This window comes from Portunus trituberculatus, chromosome 16 (genome assembly GCF_017591435.1).
Source record: "Portunus trituberculatus isolate SZX2019 chromosome 16, ASM1759143v1, whole genome shotgun sequence".
NCBI lineage: Eukaryota > Metazoa > Arthropoda > Malacostraca > Decapoda > Portunidae > Portunus > Portunus trituberculatus.
Genome location: NC_059270.1, coordinates 16,746,293 through 16,760,440, shown reverse-complemented (window position 1 = coordinate 16,760,440; position 14,148 = coordinate 16,746,293).

Genomic DNA, 14,148 nt, shown 5'->3' with positions numbered 1-14,148 from the left:
CTGAAGTGTATCTATTCTTATTTATCATTCTTTTGATGTTATATGAACCTGTATCTATTGATTATCATCAGATACCTACAACATTAATATAACACCCACCCTAGAGTGTTAGACTAGAGATATATCTTTTCGGAATACACCAGATTATTGACACGCATTCTCTTCTTGGTGTTTTACTTATGTATATGACGGATGGCCCAACTACAAAAACTTCTTGAACTAGCCAAATATCTAACATGATGTCCAGTAAATATTCTTGAAATATGGCCATGGATTGTTTAATGTAAACTGTTCTGGAGCATATCATAAGTCACTTATTCGACAAATTAAGCAAGACTATCGCTATAACGTATTACTAAACCTAATTACTAAATTAATAAGTTTCAGTACTTCACATTAACATTAAGGCATTAGGACAACTTATGAAAATTACCATTAACAATAAAAGGTAAAGTAGAAAAATAAGGAAACCTAAAAAAAAATATAAACAAGTCAAACAAAACTCACAAATACTACTTAGCATATTCCTACCAACTGCCAATTTCAAATATCAAGGTCAAATAAATTATCATGATCATCACTTATACAAGGAGTAGGAAACAAATACCGAGGTCAAATGATCACAATCATCAGTAGGCAATCTCAAAAGGCATTAAATTATAGCAATGTAAAAGAAATATAAAAACAAAAAATAAAAAGTAAAAAAGAAATAGTAGCTTAATAATTAATGCACTAATAGCACTTTTCAGTATATTGACCCATAATTATTAATTAATTCTGTAATTATACTTATAATTACTTAAGTTTGCCATCTAATAACAAAATAGAACATAATTATCCTAGAATTTCTCATATAACAAAATATGTGAAAATACAGACATAACTGCCAACACATGACGATATGACCACAGTAGTTAATAGTTATATATACTTTATCTATCAAACAGGAAACACAATAACAGCATGAAATGCTTACAAAACGTTTTTAGAGGCATACAAGAGAATATCCCGAACAGAGTCCAAAGGTGTGGGCAGAAAACACACCACGGTATAAACCACTCCATACAATCCAAGGTGCGAGTACACTTCTGGTATATAATAGACTATCGGCTTCTTTATCCTCCCAGAGTTACTTCAGTGCGGTTTTGCCTCCTGGGCGCAACACCCGGGTTACTCTAATAATCTAGTTTACAAGCCCGTATTGCATGGAAACGTAAGTCATAGCGACAATGATAATGATAGTGATGTACTGATAAAGACAAATGCACACAATAATTACGCCTACATTACTGAATAGCAATAGTGAACACATAACAGATTAAAAAACAAATAAAAAATACAACAAAAACAAACAAAAGCAAACCGCCTTGGACAATGAAACAATGAGAATGAATTAGAACAAATCCCTTGAACATGAGTACCATTATTAATCACCAGATGTTACAAGGAATTTGAATCTTACTGGTAATTTCAATTATATTATTTGTATTTGTTAAGTATTTCTCTGAGTTAGGCCAAAACCGTAGTAATTTTCCAATATTGTTTTCATTAAAACTCTAACACAAATTTCGAATTTCATTTTATGTAGCGGAACAGTATGCCCAAGATAACGCCGACTTGATATATATATATATATATATATATATATATATATATATATATATATATATATATATATATATATATATATATATATATATATATATATATATATATATATATATATATATATATATATATATATATATATATATATATATATATATATATATTCACACAAAACTACATGCACTTACCACACATACACCCTTCAGCTGAAAATCAAAATTTAAAAGCAAAATCGGCTCCAACTACTATGCCTCGAGTCTCCTTGTGGGGAGGGGACCAAAAATGTCCCCAGGTCGGATTCTTGTTAATGACCTCAAATGCCTTGACACCTCCCTCAACTTTTTCTACATTAACTTCTACAACATTCGTGATCTTAGATCTAATTTTCAATCTGTAGAACACCACCTCTCCTCTACTAAACCTCATCTTTTCCTCACCGAAACACAGCTGTCTGAGGCAACTGACAGTAGCCCTTCTCTGTTCCCTCCTACTTTCTCTATTCTCATTTTCATTCCAAAGCTGGATGTTGCGTCTATGTATGCAACGACTTAACTTGCTCTCGTGCCCACGCTCTTGAATCTTCCGAGTTTTCCACCATCTGGCTTCGACTTAACAGTCACTCTCAAACTAAATTCATCTGTGCTGTTTATCTCTTCCCTAACTCTTCTGACTATAGTAAATTCTTCAACTACTTAACTTCCAAAGTGGAGCACATTCTGTCCCTCTACCCTTTCGCAGAGATTTCCATTCTTGGAAATTTCAATGTTCACCACCAGCTTTGGCTTTCTCTCCTTCACTCCTGGTGAACTAGCCTTCAACTTTGCTATCCTACACGACCTAAAGCAACAGCTGCAACATCCTACTCGTATTCCTGACTGCCTTCGAGACACGCCCAACATTCTTGATTTCTTTCTTCTCTTCTGCTTATGCTGTCACCCTTTCATTTCCGTTGGGCTCCTCCGGTCACAATCTCATTTCTGTATCTCGTCCTATTTCTCCAATCCCTCTACAGGATCCTCCAAAGCGGAGGTGCCTCTGGCGTTTTGCCTTTACGGGTTGGGGAGACCTGCTGATTTTTCCCTGGAATTATTACTGGTTCCGTGTCAGAGACCCACCTCTTTGTGCTAAACGCATAACAGAGGTGATAGTGTCTGGCATGGAGGCGTACATTCCTCATTCTTTTTCTCAACCTAAACCTTCTAAACCTTGGTTTAACTCAGCCTGTTCTCGTGCTATACATGATAGAGAGGTTGCCCACAAAAGGTACTTGAGTCTTCCATCTCCTGAATCTCATGCACTTTATATCTCTGCCCGGAATCATGCCAAGTCTGTTCTTCAACTTGCCAAACACTCTTCATAAATAGAAAATGTCAAAATCTTTCAAACTCAAACTCCTCGAGACTTCTGGCATCTAGCCAAAACATCTCAAATAACTTCACTTCTTCATCTTTCCTCCTTTATTTCATCCTGATGGCACCACTGCCATCTCTTCTGTCTCTAAAGCTGAACTCTTCTCTCAAACCTTTGCTCACAACTCCACCTTGGATGATTCTGGGCTTGTCCTCCCTCTCCTCCTCCCTCTGACTATTTCATGTCTACAATTAAAATTCTTCGTAATGATGTTTTCCATGCCCTCGCTGGCCTAAACCCTCGGAAGGCTTATGGTCCTGATGGGGTCCCTCCTATTGTTCTCAAAAACTGTGCTTCCGTGCTTGCACCTTGCCTGGCCAAACTCTTCCAACTTTGTCTATCGACTTCTACCTTTCCTTCCTGCTGGAAGTTTGCCTACATTCAGCCTGTTCCTAAAAAGGGTGACCGTTCTAACCCCTCAAACTACCGTCCTATAGCTTTAATCTCTTGCTTGTCTAAAGTTTTTGAATCTATCCTGAATAGGAAGATTCTCAAACATCTGTCACTTCACAATCTTCTGTCTGATCGCCAGTATGGCTTCCGTCAAGGTCGCTCTACTGGTGATCTTCTGGCTTTCCTTACTGAGTCTTGGTCATCCTCTTTAGAGATTTCGGTGAAACTTTTGCTGTAGCGTTAGACATATCAAAAGCTTTTGATAGAGTCTGGCATAAAGCTTTGATTTCAAAACTGCCCTCCTACGGCTTCTATCCTTCTCTCTGCAACTTTATCTCAAGTTTCCTTTCCGACCGTTCTATTGCTGCTGTGGTAGACGGCCACTGTTCTTCTCCTAAATCTATTAATAGTGGTGTTCCTCAGGGTTCTGTCCTGTCACCCACTCTTTCTATTATTCATTAATGACCTTCTTAACCAAACTTCTTGCCCTATCCACTCCTACGCTGATGATACCACCCTACATCTTTCCACGTCCTTTCAGAGACGACCAACCCTTCAGGAAGTCAACAGATCACGCAGGGACGCCACAGAACGCCTGACTTCCGATCTTTCTAAGATTTCCGATTGGGGCAGAGAAAATCTAGTAGTTTTCAATGCCTCAAAACTCAATTCCTCCATCTATCAACTCGACACAACCTTCCAGACAACTATCCCTCTTCTTCAATGACACTCAACTGTCTCCTCTTCCACAATGAATATCCTCGGTCTGTCCTTTGCTCATAATCTTAACTGGAAACTTCACACATCTCTTGCTAAAACAGCTTCTATGAAGTTAGGTGTTCTGAGGCGTCTCCGCCAGTTTTTCTCGCCCTCGAACTGCTTACTCTGTATAAGGGCCTTATTCGCCCCTGTATGGAGTACTCTTCGCATGTTTGGCAGGGTTCCAGTCACACAGTTTTACTAGATAGGGTGGAATCAAAGCTTTTCGTCTCATCAACTCCCTCCTCTGACTAACTGTCTTCAGCCTCTTTCTCACCGCCGAAATGTTGCATCTCTTTCTATCTTTTATCGCTATTTTCATGCTAACTGTTCTACTGATCTTGCTAACTGCATGCCTCCTCCTCCTGCGGTCTCGCTGCACAAGGCTTTCTTCTTCCTCTCATCCCTATTCTGTCCAACTCTCTAACGCAAGAGTTAACCAGTACTCTCAATCATTCATCCCTTTCACTGGTAAACTCTGGAACTCCCTCCTGCATCTGTATTTCCGACTTCCTACAACTTGTCTTCTTTTAAGAGGGAGGTATCAAGGCATTTTATCCTAATTTTGGCTTTTTTTTACCACTTTTAGAGAGCCACAAGTTTTTTAGAGAAAAAAAAAAAAAAAATAAAATAAATATAATATATATATATATATATATATATATATATATATATATATATATATATATATATATATATATACACACACACACACACACACACACACACACACACACACACACACACACACACACACAAAGTATGGAGAAATGATAGAAAAAAATAAAGGTGGTGGTGGTATAATGGTTCTTACTAAGGATGATCTGATAGTGAAGGAGGTGAACTATAGTAAGAGAAATGAGGAAGTGATAAGTATGCTTATAACAGTTGGCAAGAGGGACATTAATATTATAACAGTATACATACCACCCAGAACCAGTGCTTGGGAATATGAACAGTACCAAATGGTGATGAGAAATACTCTAGACAGAATGAAGCAAGAACTCATCAGAAAGGATAGAGTGATGATAGTTGGAGACTTTAATTGCAAAGAAATAGTGTGGGAAGACTACGAAGTGGTGAATGGTGGTGAGTGGGCAGAAGAATTGTTAAAGGTAGCAACAAATAACTTGATGACACAGTGGGTGAGATCACCAACAAGGTGCAGGGGACAAGATGTTGCAGCAAGGTTGGATTTGGTATTTACCAGGGGAATCTCTCTAAAAGAGGAAATTGAACATGAATGTCCCTTGGGGAAAAGCGATCATGATGTCCTAAGCTTTGAGCTGGATACAGAATTAAGCACGAATAAGATTGTGGAACGCAGGGAGGAAAAATTAAATTATACTAGGGCAAATTATAACCATATAAGGGAGTTCTTTAATGAAATTGACTGGTCCGTGGTATACCAGGAAAGGGATATGCAATTGAAATACGATAAATTTATGGATTTGTATAACTCTGCTGTGAAAAAGTTTGTGCCATATTACAGAAAGAGGACTTTAAATAATAAACAGTGGTTTAATAGAAATTGTGAAGAAGCAAAAAAGAACAAAGAAAAGGCATGGAAGAAACTTAAGAAAACAGTGATGTATTATCAAGAGAAGGCTACAAAACAGCAAGGAATAGATATGTTGAAGTAAGGAGAACAGCACAGAAGGAATATGAACAGAGGGTGGTGGAAAACTGTGATAGTGACCCAAAATGTTTTACAAATTCATAAATGGAAAACTAAATAAAAGGGAGGCAATAGAAAAGGTAAAAAACGGGGAAGAAGTATATGAAGATGCTGGAGATATAGCTGAAATTTTGAACGACAACTTTTGCAAAGTGTTTACAAAGGAGGAGCATTTTATGGGAGGAAGGCCTACGGAAATAAAGCAAATGCAGGACATCATGGTTACTAAGGAAGATGTAAGGAAAATTATAAGCAATCTGGATATTAATAAATCAATGGGGCCTGATGGCATATCTGGGAGGTTGCTAAAAGAATGTAAGGATCAATTGTTGAACCCCATATTTGATATTGTGGAAACCTCCATACGAACAGGATTAGTCCCGAAAGAGTGGAAAAGAGCTGACATTGTGCCTATATATAAGAATGGTAGTAGAATGGAACCGCTAAATTATAGACCAGTATCGTTGACTAGTATATTGTGCAAGGTATGTGAAGAAGTAATTAAAGCTAAGTGGAGTGAGTATCTAGAAAGTGAAAACATTCTGAGTGAAAGGCAGTTTGGTTTCAGAAAAGGAAGATCGTGTATCCAATTTATTATGTTTTTATTCAAGAGTGACTGACATACTACAACATAGAGAGGGATGGGTGGATGCTATCTACCTGGACTTGAGAAAGGCCTTTGATAAAGTACCACACAATAGACTGATGTGGAAACTAAAGATGATTGGAGGAGTAAATGATAAACTAGCAAAATGGATGGAAAATTACTTAATGGGAAGAGAAATGAGAACAGTGGTGAGAGGAAGGAAGTCCGAGTGGAAGAAGGTAACCAGTGGAGTTCCACAAGGGTCAGTGCTGGTCCCATCATGTTTTTGATTTATGTTAATGATATGCCAGTAGGAATTGACAGTTACATGAACATGTTTGCGGACGATACTAAAATTATGAGGAGAGTAAAGAATGTGGAAGATTGTAACAAGTTACAGGAAGATCTTGATAAAATATATGAGTGGAGTAAAGAGTGGCAGATGGAATTTAATATAGACAAGACCCATGTTATGAAAATGGGAAGAAGTAGATACAGACCAAACTGGGATTACAGGCTGGGTGATGAGAAAATTAAAGAGACCAATGAGGAGAAAGACTTAGGAGTAACGTGCAAAACACTTTGTCACCGGAGAAACACATTAACAAGATTTTTTGGAAAACATACAACATGCTTCAAAATATTGGCCTTGCATTCCACTACCTAGATGAAGGAATGATGAAGAAGATATTATGTACCTTAATAAGACCCCAGTTAGAATATGCAGCATGTGTCTGGTCACCGCATATGAAGAAAAATGTGAAGAAGGTAGAAAGGGTACAGAGGCTGGCAACAAGGATGGTACCAGGACTCAGGGAGTTAGACTATGAGGAAAGACTGAGGAAGCTGGGGCTGACCACATTAGAAGAGAGAAGAACAAGAGGAGACATGATAACTATGTATAAATTGGTGAACAAGATTGACATACTGGACAGAGAGTTGATAAAGGTGACCACAAGTAATCATCTCCGAGGACATGGAAAAAGCTAATAAAGGACATCTGTCTAAATGACGTGAGAAAATACAGTTTCCGCATCGTAGCATTGATAAGTGGAATAAACTGAGCAGTGATGTCGTTGACGGTGTGTGTCAATCAGATGAAAGAGAGATATGACAGGAATGGACAAGGAGACAGGACACAGAGAGCTTAGCTCGGGCCCTGTAATACACAAATAGGTAAATACAAATAGGTAAACACACACACACACACACACACACACACACACACACACACACACATATATATATATATATATATATATATATATATATATATATATATATATATATATATATATATATATATATATATATATATATATATATATACACACACACACACACACACACACACACACACACACACACACACACACACACACACAGTAAGTAAGTAAGTAAGTAATGATTTACTGACCACAATTTCCCGTTACAAATACAAAATACTAGATAACTGTAAACATTAACGTGAATGGAACAGCAATAACTTAGAAGCAATTATGGTCCATAAGAAAACACAAATTACATAAAAGAATGTCAGCCACAAAACGTGTTCTACATCAAACAAGATAAACTAACAAACTAAGGTGAAATAACCACATAAACTTTGAAAAGTTATATGAATATACAAATGCTTTACAAAGCATGTCACCATATAAGACCAATGATATTCATTTATACAACAGATTTACTGAACATGTCACTATATAAGAACAAAGTAAATAATTGTACTCATGAGAGTGAAAGTTCCAGACACCCAGAACTTAGATAAATACAAATTTCCACATAAAATACATAATATACCATAAATGAGAACATACATCATACCAACTACACTGCAAACAGTTCAAGGTTCCAACACTTATAACAGCATGCCTTCAGCATTACTCTTAATCAAAGCATGAAAATACGTTATAAACAATTTTTGCAACAGGAAACTGAGTATCATTATTCAAAATCTTGTTCCAAGAACTGAAGTCATACCTAGTACGTATTGCTTGGGTCAGCGGACACGACTCCAGTACTTGAAGCTCCGTTTGCACGGCGCCGTACGGACATAGCCGCTCCACCACCTCCATCCGTCCCCGTCCACGCCTGTTCCAATGACCGGTTTCGATCGTAAGGTTATGACCGATGATCCGCAGACGACTGAACGCAAATCTGTGTACCTCATTAGTTTTTCCTCGACGTGTGGAGATTTCGTATACGGTTAACGTAGGGTTTAAAATTATGTATGTTAGTCTTCTGGACGAAATAGAATTCATAACTGAGTTTTTACTAATTCGATGCCAACTGTGATATCGAAAAGATCGTTAATCAAATAATTTACGTGTTGTCCTGTACGAGTATTAGCTGTCAGGGTCAACCTGACGGCGTGCGCCCATGGGTCATCAGGCATCCCGTGCCTCTCTCCCCACAGTCGCTGGAACAGTTTTCTCGGTCTTGCTGTTACTAGAGATTTCAGTGGCGGATACCCGAGTTCGACATAACAAATATAATTGGTATGGTCACATTTGTAATATACTCTGCAGATTCTAACGGTTTTGTGCCTTGTGGGTTATATACCTCTTCAAAAAAAAATTTTAAATCTTCATCAGATATATTATCATTTTTATATTTTCCTTGCCAGTCTATTGCTTGCCACATATGTCTGTCATCCTTATCAATCAAGAGTCTTTCCCACCTGCTTACCGTGACATCTATTGATGGTGTCACACCAACATTCCGACAGGCATGGGCACAACTGTACAACACATCTGTCATCTGTCTCACATTGGTATCAATATAAAATTCAAAGTGGGAAATATCGGCTCGAGAAAGTTCCCTAATAAAATTTTCGGTGTTAATATTGCATATCTTTATGGGAGACTTTGAGTGAGATTTCTGCTTACAAGTGGAATACAACACTGCATGATCACCTAGGGAACACGCTCGCATGCCAAGAGACATCCTATTCACCACCGCGGGGGACATAACAACCGTTATGGGAGCATGGTCTGAGGGGAGATCAAGCTCATTATTTACACTGAAACTTTGAATACAATGTAAGATTTTCTGAGAAGCAATACAGACATCTACCTCAGAAATCAATTCATTACGTTTCCTGTACGTCAGGTTACTTTTATGATGTTTTTCCCCTTGCTTCAAAGTTATTTACAACCACCAAATTTTGCTCTATACATACAGTAGATAAAATGTTTGCATTTGTATTAGGCACGTTAACCCGATCAGGTATCATAGGGTATGACAGAACATCAGATTCAGACACTACTAAATTCGATAGAATGTTTTCAATACCACTACCAAAACTTGCATTCAAATCCCCCACTAGTAGTACATTGCAACTTTCTCTTGTATATAACTGAAACTGTTGGATTTAAATATTGTGAATCTGTGGGGGGCACATAAACGAACACTAAGAGCACTGTACTTAACACAGACAATCTGAGCCAAATTTGATCTTTCATCGTCGAATCAACACACAAAACACTTGACTGTAAAGAGTTTCTCAGAAAAACCACTGTGCCTCCTGTATGACCATTAATCCTCCCAGTGTTTCTATAACAAACATAGCCTGGTAAGGATATACGTTCGTTGGTTTTCACTTCATTCAATCCTATTACATCGTACCTCATTAACAGAGCTTGCACATTCGATTTTTCCAGCTTTGTTTGTACCTCATTGATGTTCCAAGACAGGATGGAAACGTTTTTGTTTTGTGGTCCACTTAGAAAGAGGCCTGCCGCCAGCTGTCGATGATCACATCACGGTAAAGTTTCCTCGCCCTCGTGTCCAACTTGATTACGCAGCCAGTGTTCTGAGGTTTGGCCCTCTCTGCCGCCTCAGCATCCCGCAGGCGCTTCCACTCGTTTCGCACGGAAGGATGTACGTCTCTCTTCACAAACACACGCTCGTAGGGCGCGCCGCTATCCTTTAGCTTACTTGTCTTCCCGTGAACCTTATCCCGCACTTGCCTCGAGGCCAGGGTCACCAGAATGGGTCTTTTACGTCACCCGGCTCACTCCGTCCCAACCTCCGGCAAGACTCGATGTTAAAGGGTTCTTCCAGCTCACTCCAGATCTTGTTAAGTTTCCCCATGTCCGTTGTCTCTCCAGCCAAGTTCTCGCCCTCATCAGGAACGCCTAGGACGATCAGCTTTGTCTCTTTCTCTTCTGTCAATTACCTCCAGGAAGTTCTGCTGCCTAGCAATAATTTCAGCTTGCTTGTCAATCTGGTCTTGAATTTGTGACAGCTTCTTATTGAAAGTGCTCTCTGGTGATGTTATTTTACATTTGAGATCTGCCAATTATTTTGTGATCTCATCCAATTTCTGCTGTAACTGCAGGTTTGGCTCTCGTAACTCATTCTTAGATGCGATGATGGAATTCACCAGGGCATCTTTATTCACTCTGGATAACTGATGTTTCTCTAGCTGCCATAAATCAGTCATTGACATGTCTTGGGAAGACATTTTCAATTAAGAGTTTTCTTTGGGTAGGGGCAGCAACTCACAAGTATTGTATCGCTGTGTCGAGACAGGTATTAGAGGCAGTCGACTTGGGTGGCGTCCCTGTTGCCATGGCAACACTGTGACGTCACATACCTCTACTGCGCATGCGCACCACAGGATCAGGTGGTCGAAGGCAGGGTTGGATCAAATACTTACTTTTTACAATTGAAATATAAATACAAATAGTTTCGTTTGGGTTTCCAAAAATACAAACATAAATACATGTACTTTTATTCCTAAATCTTAAAATACAAATGCAAATACAATAACTGATTAAAAAAAATAAAAGTACTCTTATTTCAGATTTCAAAGCTACTCATAAAAAAAATCTGAAAATATGCAAAAAAAATATAACATTTTCTCACAGAAGTTTATATCTGCATTCGATATATCATAATTGCATTTAATCATCATTAATGCTCTGAAGCTTTCCGGGCCGAATTTTGCTCGCTCAGGGGTGTAAAAATTACCGGCCTTACTGAATACTCTTTCAGATGGTGCCGATGTTGCACAGCACCCTAGAATATTTCTGGCAAAAGGCTTCAAAATGTTGAAGCTCTTGTTTTCACGCAGTACCTCAGTTCGTCTGTGTGCATCCTTCTCTCTCTCTCTCTCTCTCTCTCTCTCTCTCTCTCTCTCTCTCTCTCTCTCTCTCCCTGTTTGTCTTCAAATGATTTTGACTCGAAATATCAAATATATATATAAATACAAAATACTTTTTTTTTCTGGGTGCCATAATACAAATACAAATACAAAATACTTTTTCTCTGGATGCTAAAATGCAAATACAAATACAAATACATTAAAATTGTATTTTAATACAATTATAATACAAATACAATTGTATTTGACCCATCCATGGTCGAAGGGGAGGTTACCCCAGGCCTCCACAATTTCACGGGCTAATTTTAACTAAGTCCAACACCCAGCTATGGTCAAAGTGTTCTTACTGTCGTTATGTACTGCTGACTGTGTCTGAGGAAGTCCAGAAACGTTCAACTTATCAGGAATTTGAAGGCAATTACGGACCTGTCTCAGTCTGTTGTTTACGTGGCCGTAGCGACACACACACACACACACACACACACACACACACATACCTATCTATCTATTTATCTATCTATCTATCTATCTATCTATCTATATATATATATATATATATATATATATATATATATATATATATATATATATATATATATATATATATATTAGTATACTCATGTATTATATTAGTAATGCAAGTACTAATGCGGCTTTCATCCAATTTGCTGATGACACAAGTTTTATTGCCACAGACAATAATCTTGCAACCGTACACACCAAACTATGCCAGGAAGTCATTCACGTAATTAACTGGATGAAAGCTAACAAGCTTAAACTAAATCTTGATAAAGCCCACATTATGCTATTTCAGAACAGATCATTAACACTTAATTTAGACCCTATAATTATAGATGACAAAATTGTAAATCATGTCCGATCAACCAAATTCTTAGGAGTGGTAATTGATGAGTATATAAATTGGAAGATTCACATCTCACTAGTTTGTATGAATCTATCTAAAACATGCGGCATTTTGTACAGAATTTGTCATAAGCTTACGACTGAAGCAGTGCTAACTCTGTACTACACATTATGTTATTTTAGAATCATGTACTGAATATCTGTTTGGGGTTCAACTTTACCATCATTTCTGGATAACATCTTTCATAGTAACATATACCTTGTAATCCGACTCCCGTCAGATTCGCGCGCTCTGTTTTGAAAGCGGACGCGCGGCGCGATAATCTCGCACTTTATCGATTTTTTTTTAGTGACAAATTATTATTTTCGACTTTTTTTTTCTGTTAGCTTAAGTGTTGTACTCCTATAGGAACGATGAATGTTAACTTTTCATTTTATTTTTACTATAGTTTTAGTGTGTGTGTTAATGTCAGCATACTTAAATTTCAGGTCTATGCACTACGTTTCATGTTGACACACACACACACACACACACACACACATTATTATTATTATTATTATTATTATCATTATTATTATTATTATTATTCCTAAGCTCTCCTATTAATCAACACTTCTTGAACGGCCCTACCGAGCGAGTAGCAAGCAACGGACGTCGGGTGGGGACTTGCCACCCACACAGCACGCTGGTCCTGGTCCACCGTCCACCCATTCAGTTTGAAAATATCAGTCAAACCGAGCACACGCCGCGCCGTCTCAATTTTCTCTAGGCAATGGTAAGTTTTATATTATTCATGTTTATTAGTGCTGCATCCTTTTTGTTCTCTCGTTAGAAAAATTTTGAGAGGTATTTGCCTTCTTCCTTGTGTTATTCTGGCAAATTCTTGCGAAACATTTACGTCAGAACATTAAATTTGTGTTTGACTCCCGCCTACATCTATGCAACAATGTAGTATTTACCTAGTAATTAATCGTAATTGGTGTCGTCATACTACTATGGTGCCAAGGCCAAGGGAACACCAGGTCTGCTCACTTAGGACCTCTCGCCTCCCACTCCGACAGAAACCTCAGTTTAGATTTGGAGGACTATAGAGTCCTCCAAATCTGAGGTTTTGTTTTCTTGGGTCAGTCCTGGTGGAAGTTGCAAAGAGCTAAGTACTTGCATACATGTTAATATTCTGTGTATAAACATGTATAAAAATTCTTAGCCCTGAATTTGTGCAAGTTCTTTCATGACTGACTCAAGAAGCCAATACAGACACCTCAGTTTAAATGTGGAGGACTATAGGGGTGAGCGCTCGCGTGACGTTTTGAGAGGGGCCACACCAAGGAAGGACCATAATGGTAAATGAGAAAGCCTAATGCCTTGAACAGTGATTTTATTGAACAGTCAAGGTATGTTTGATAAAGGTATAAGGCCTCTATGTGATCTGACAATTTGCCACTGAAGGCACCTGGATATCAGGCAGGACCATTGTGATTTGTGAAAATAAAAACTTAAACCTTGAACAATGATTGATTTGATGAACAGTCAAGATGCGTTGGAAAAGTGACTTAAATATAGAAGGCATGTATGGGATCTTACACTTAAGAATTGCTAGCTTAAACCTTTAATTCACCTCTTTTTTTTTCATTTCATAGTGAAGTAGTTTTTTTTTTTTTTTCATGTACTGTAAGGATAATTAAGTACTAAGTAATTTCCTAGGTTATTCAGGAGAGTTTTGAAAAAAATAAATA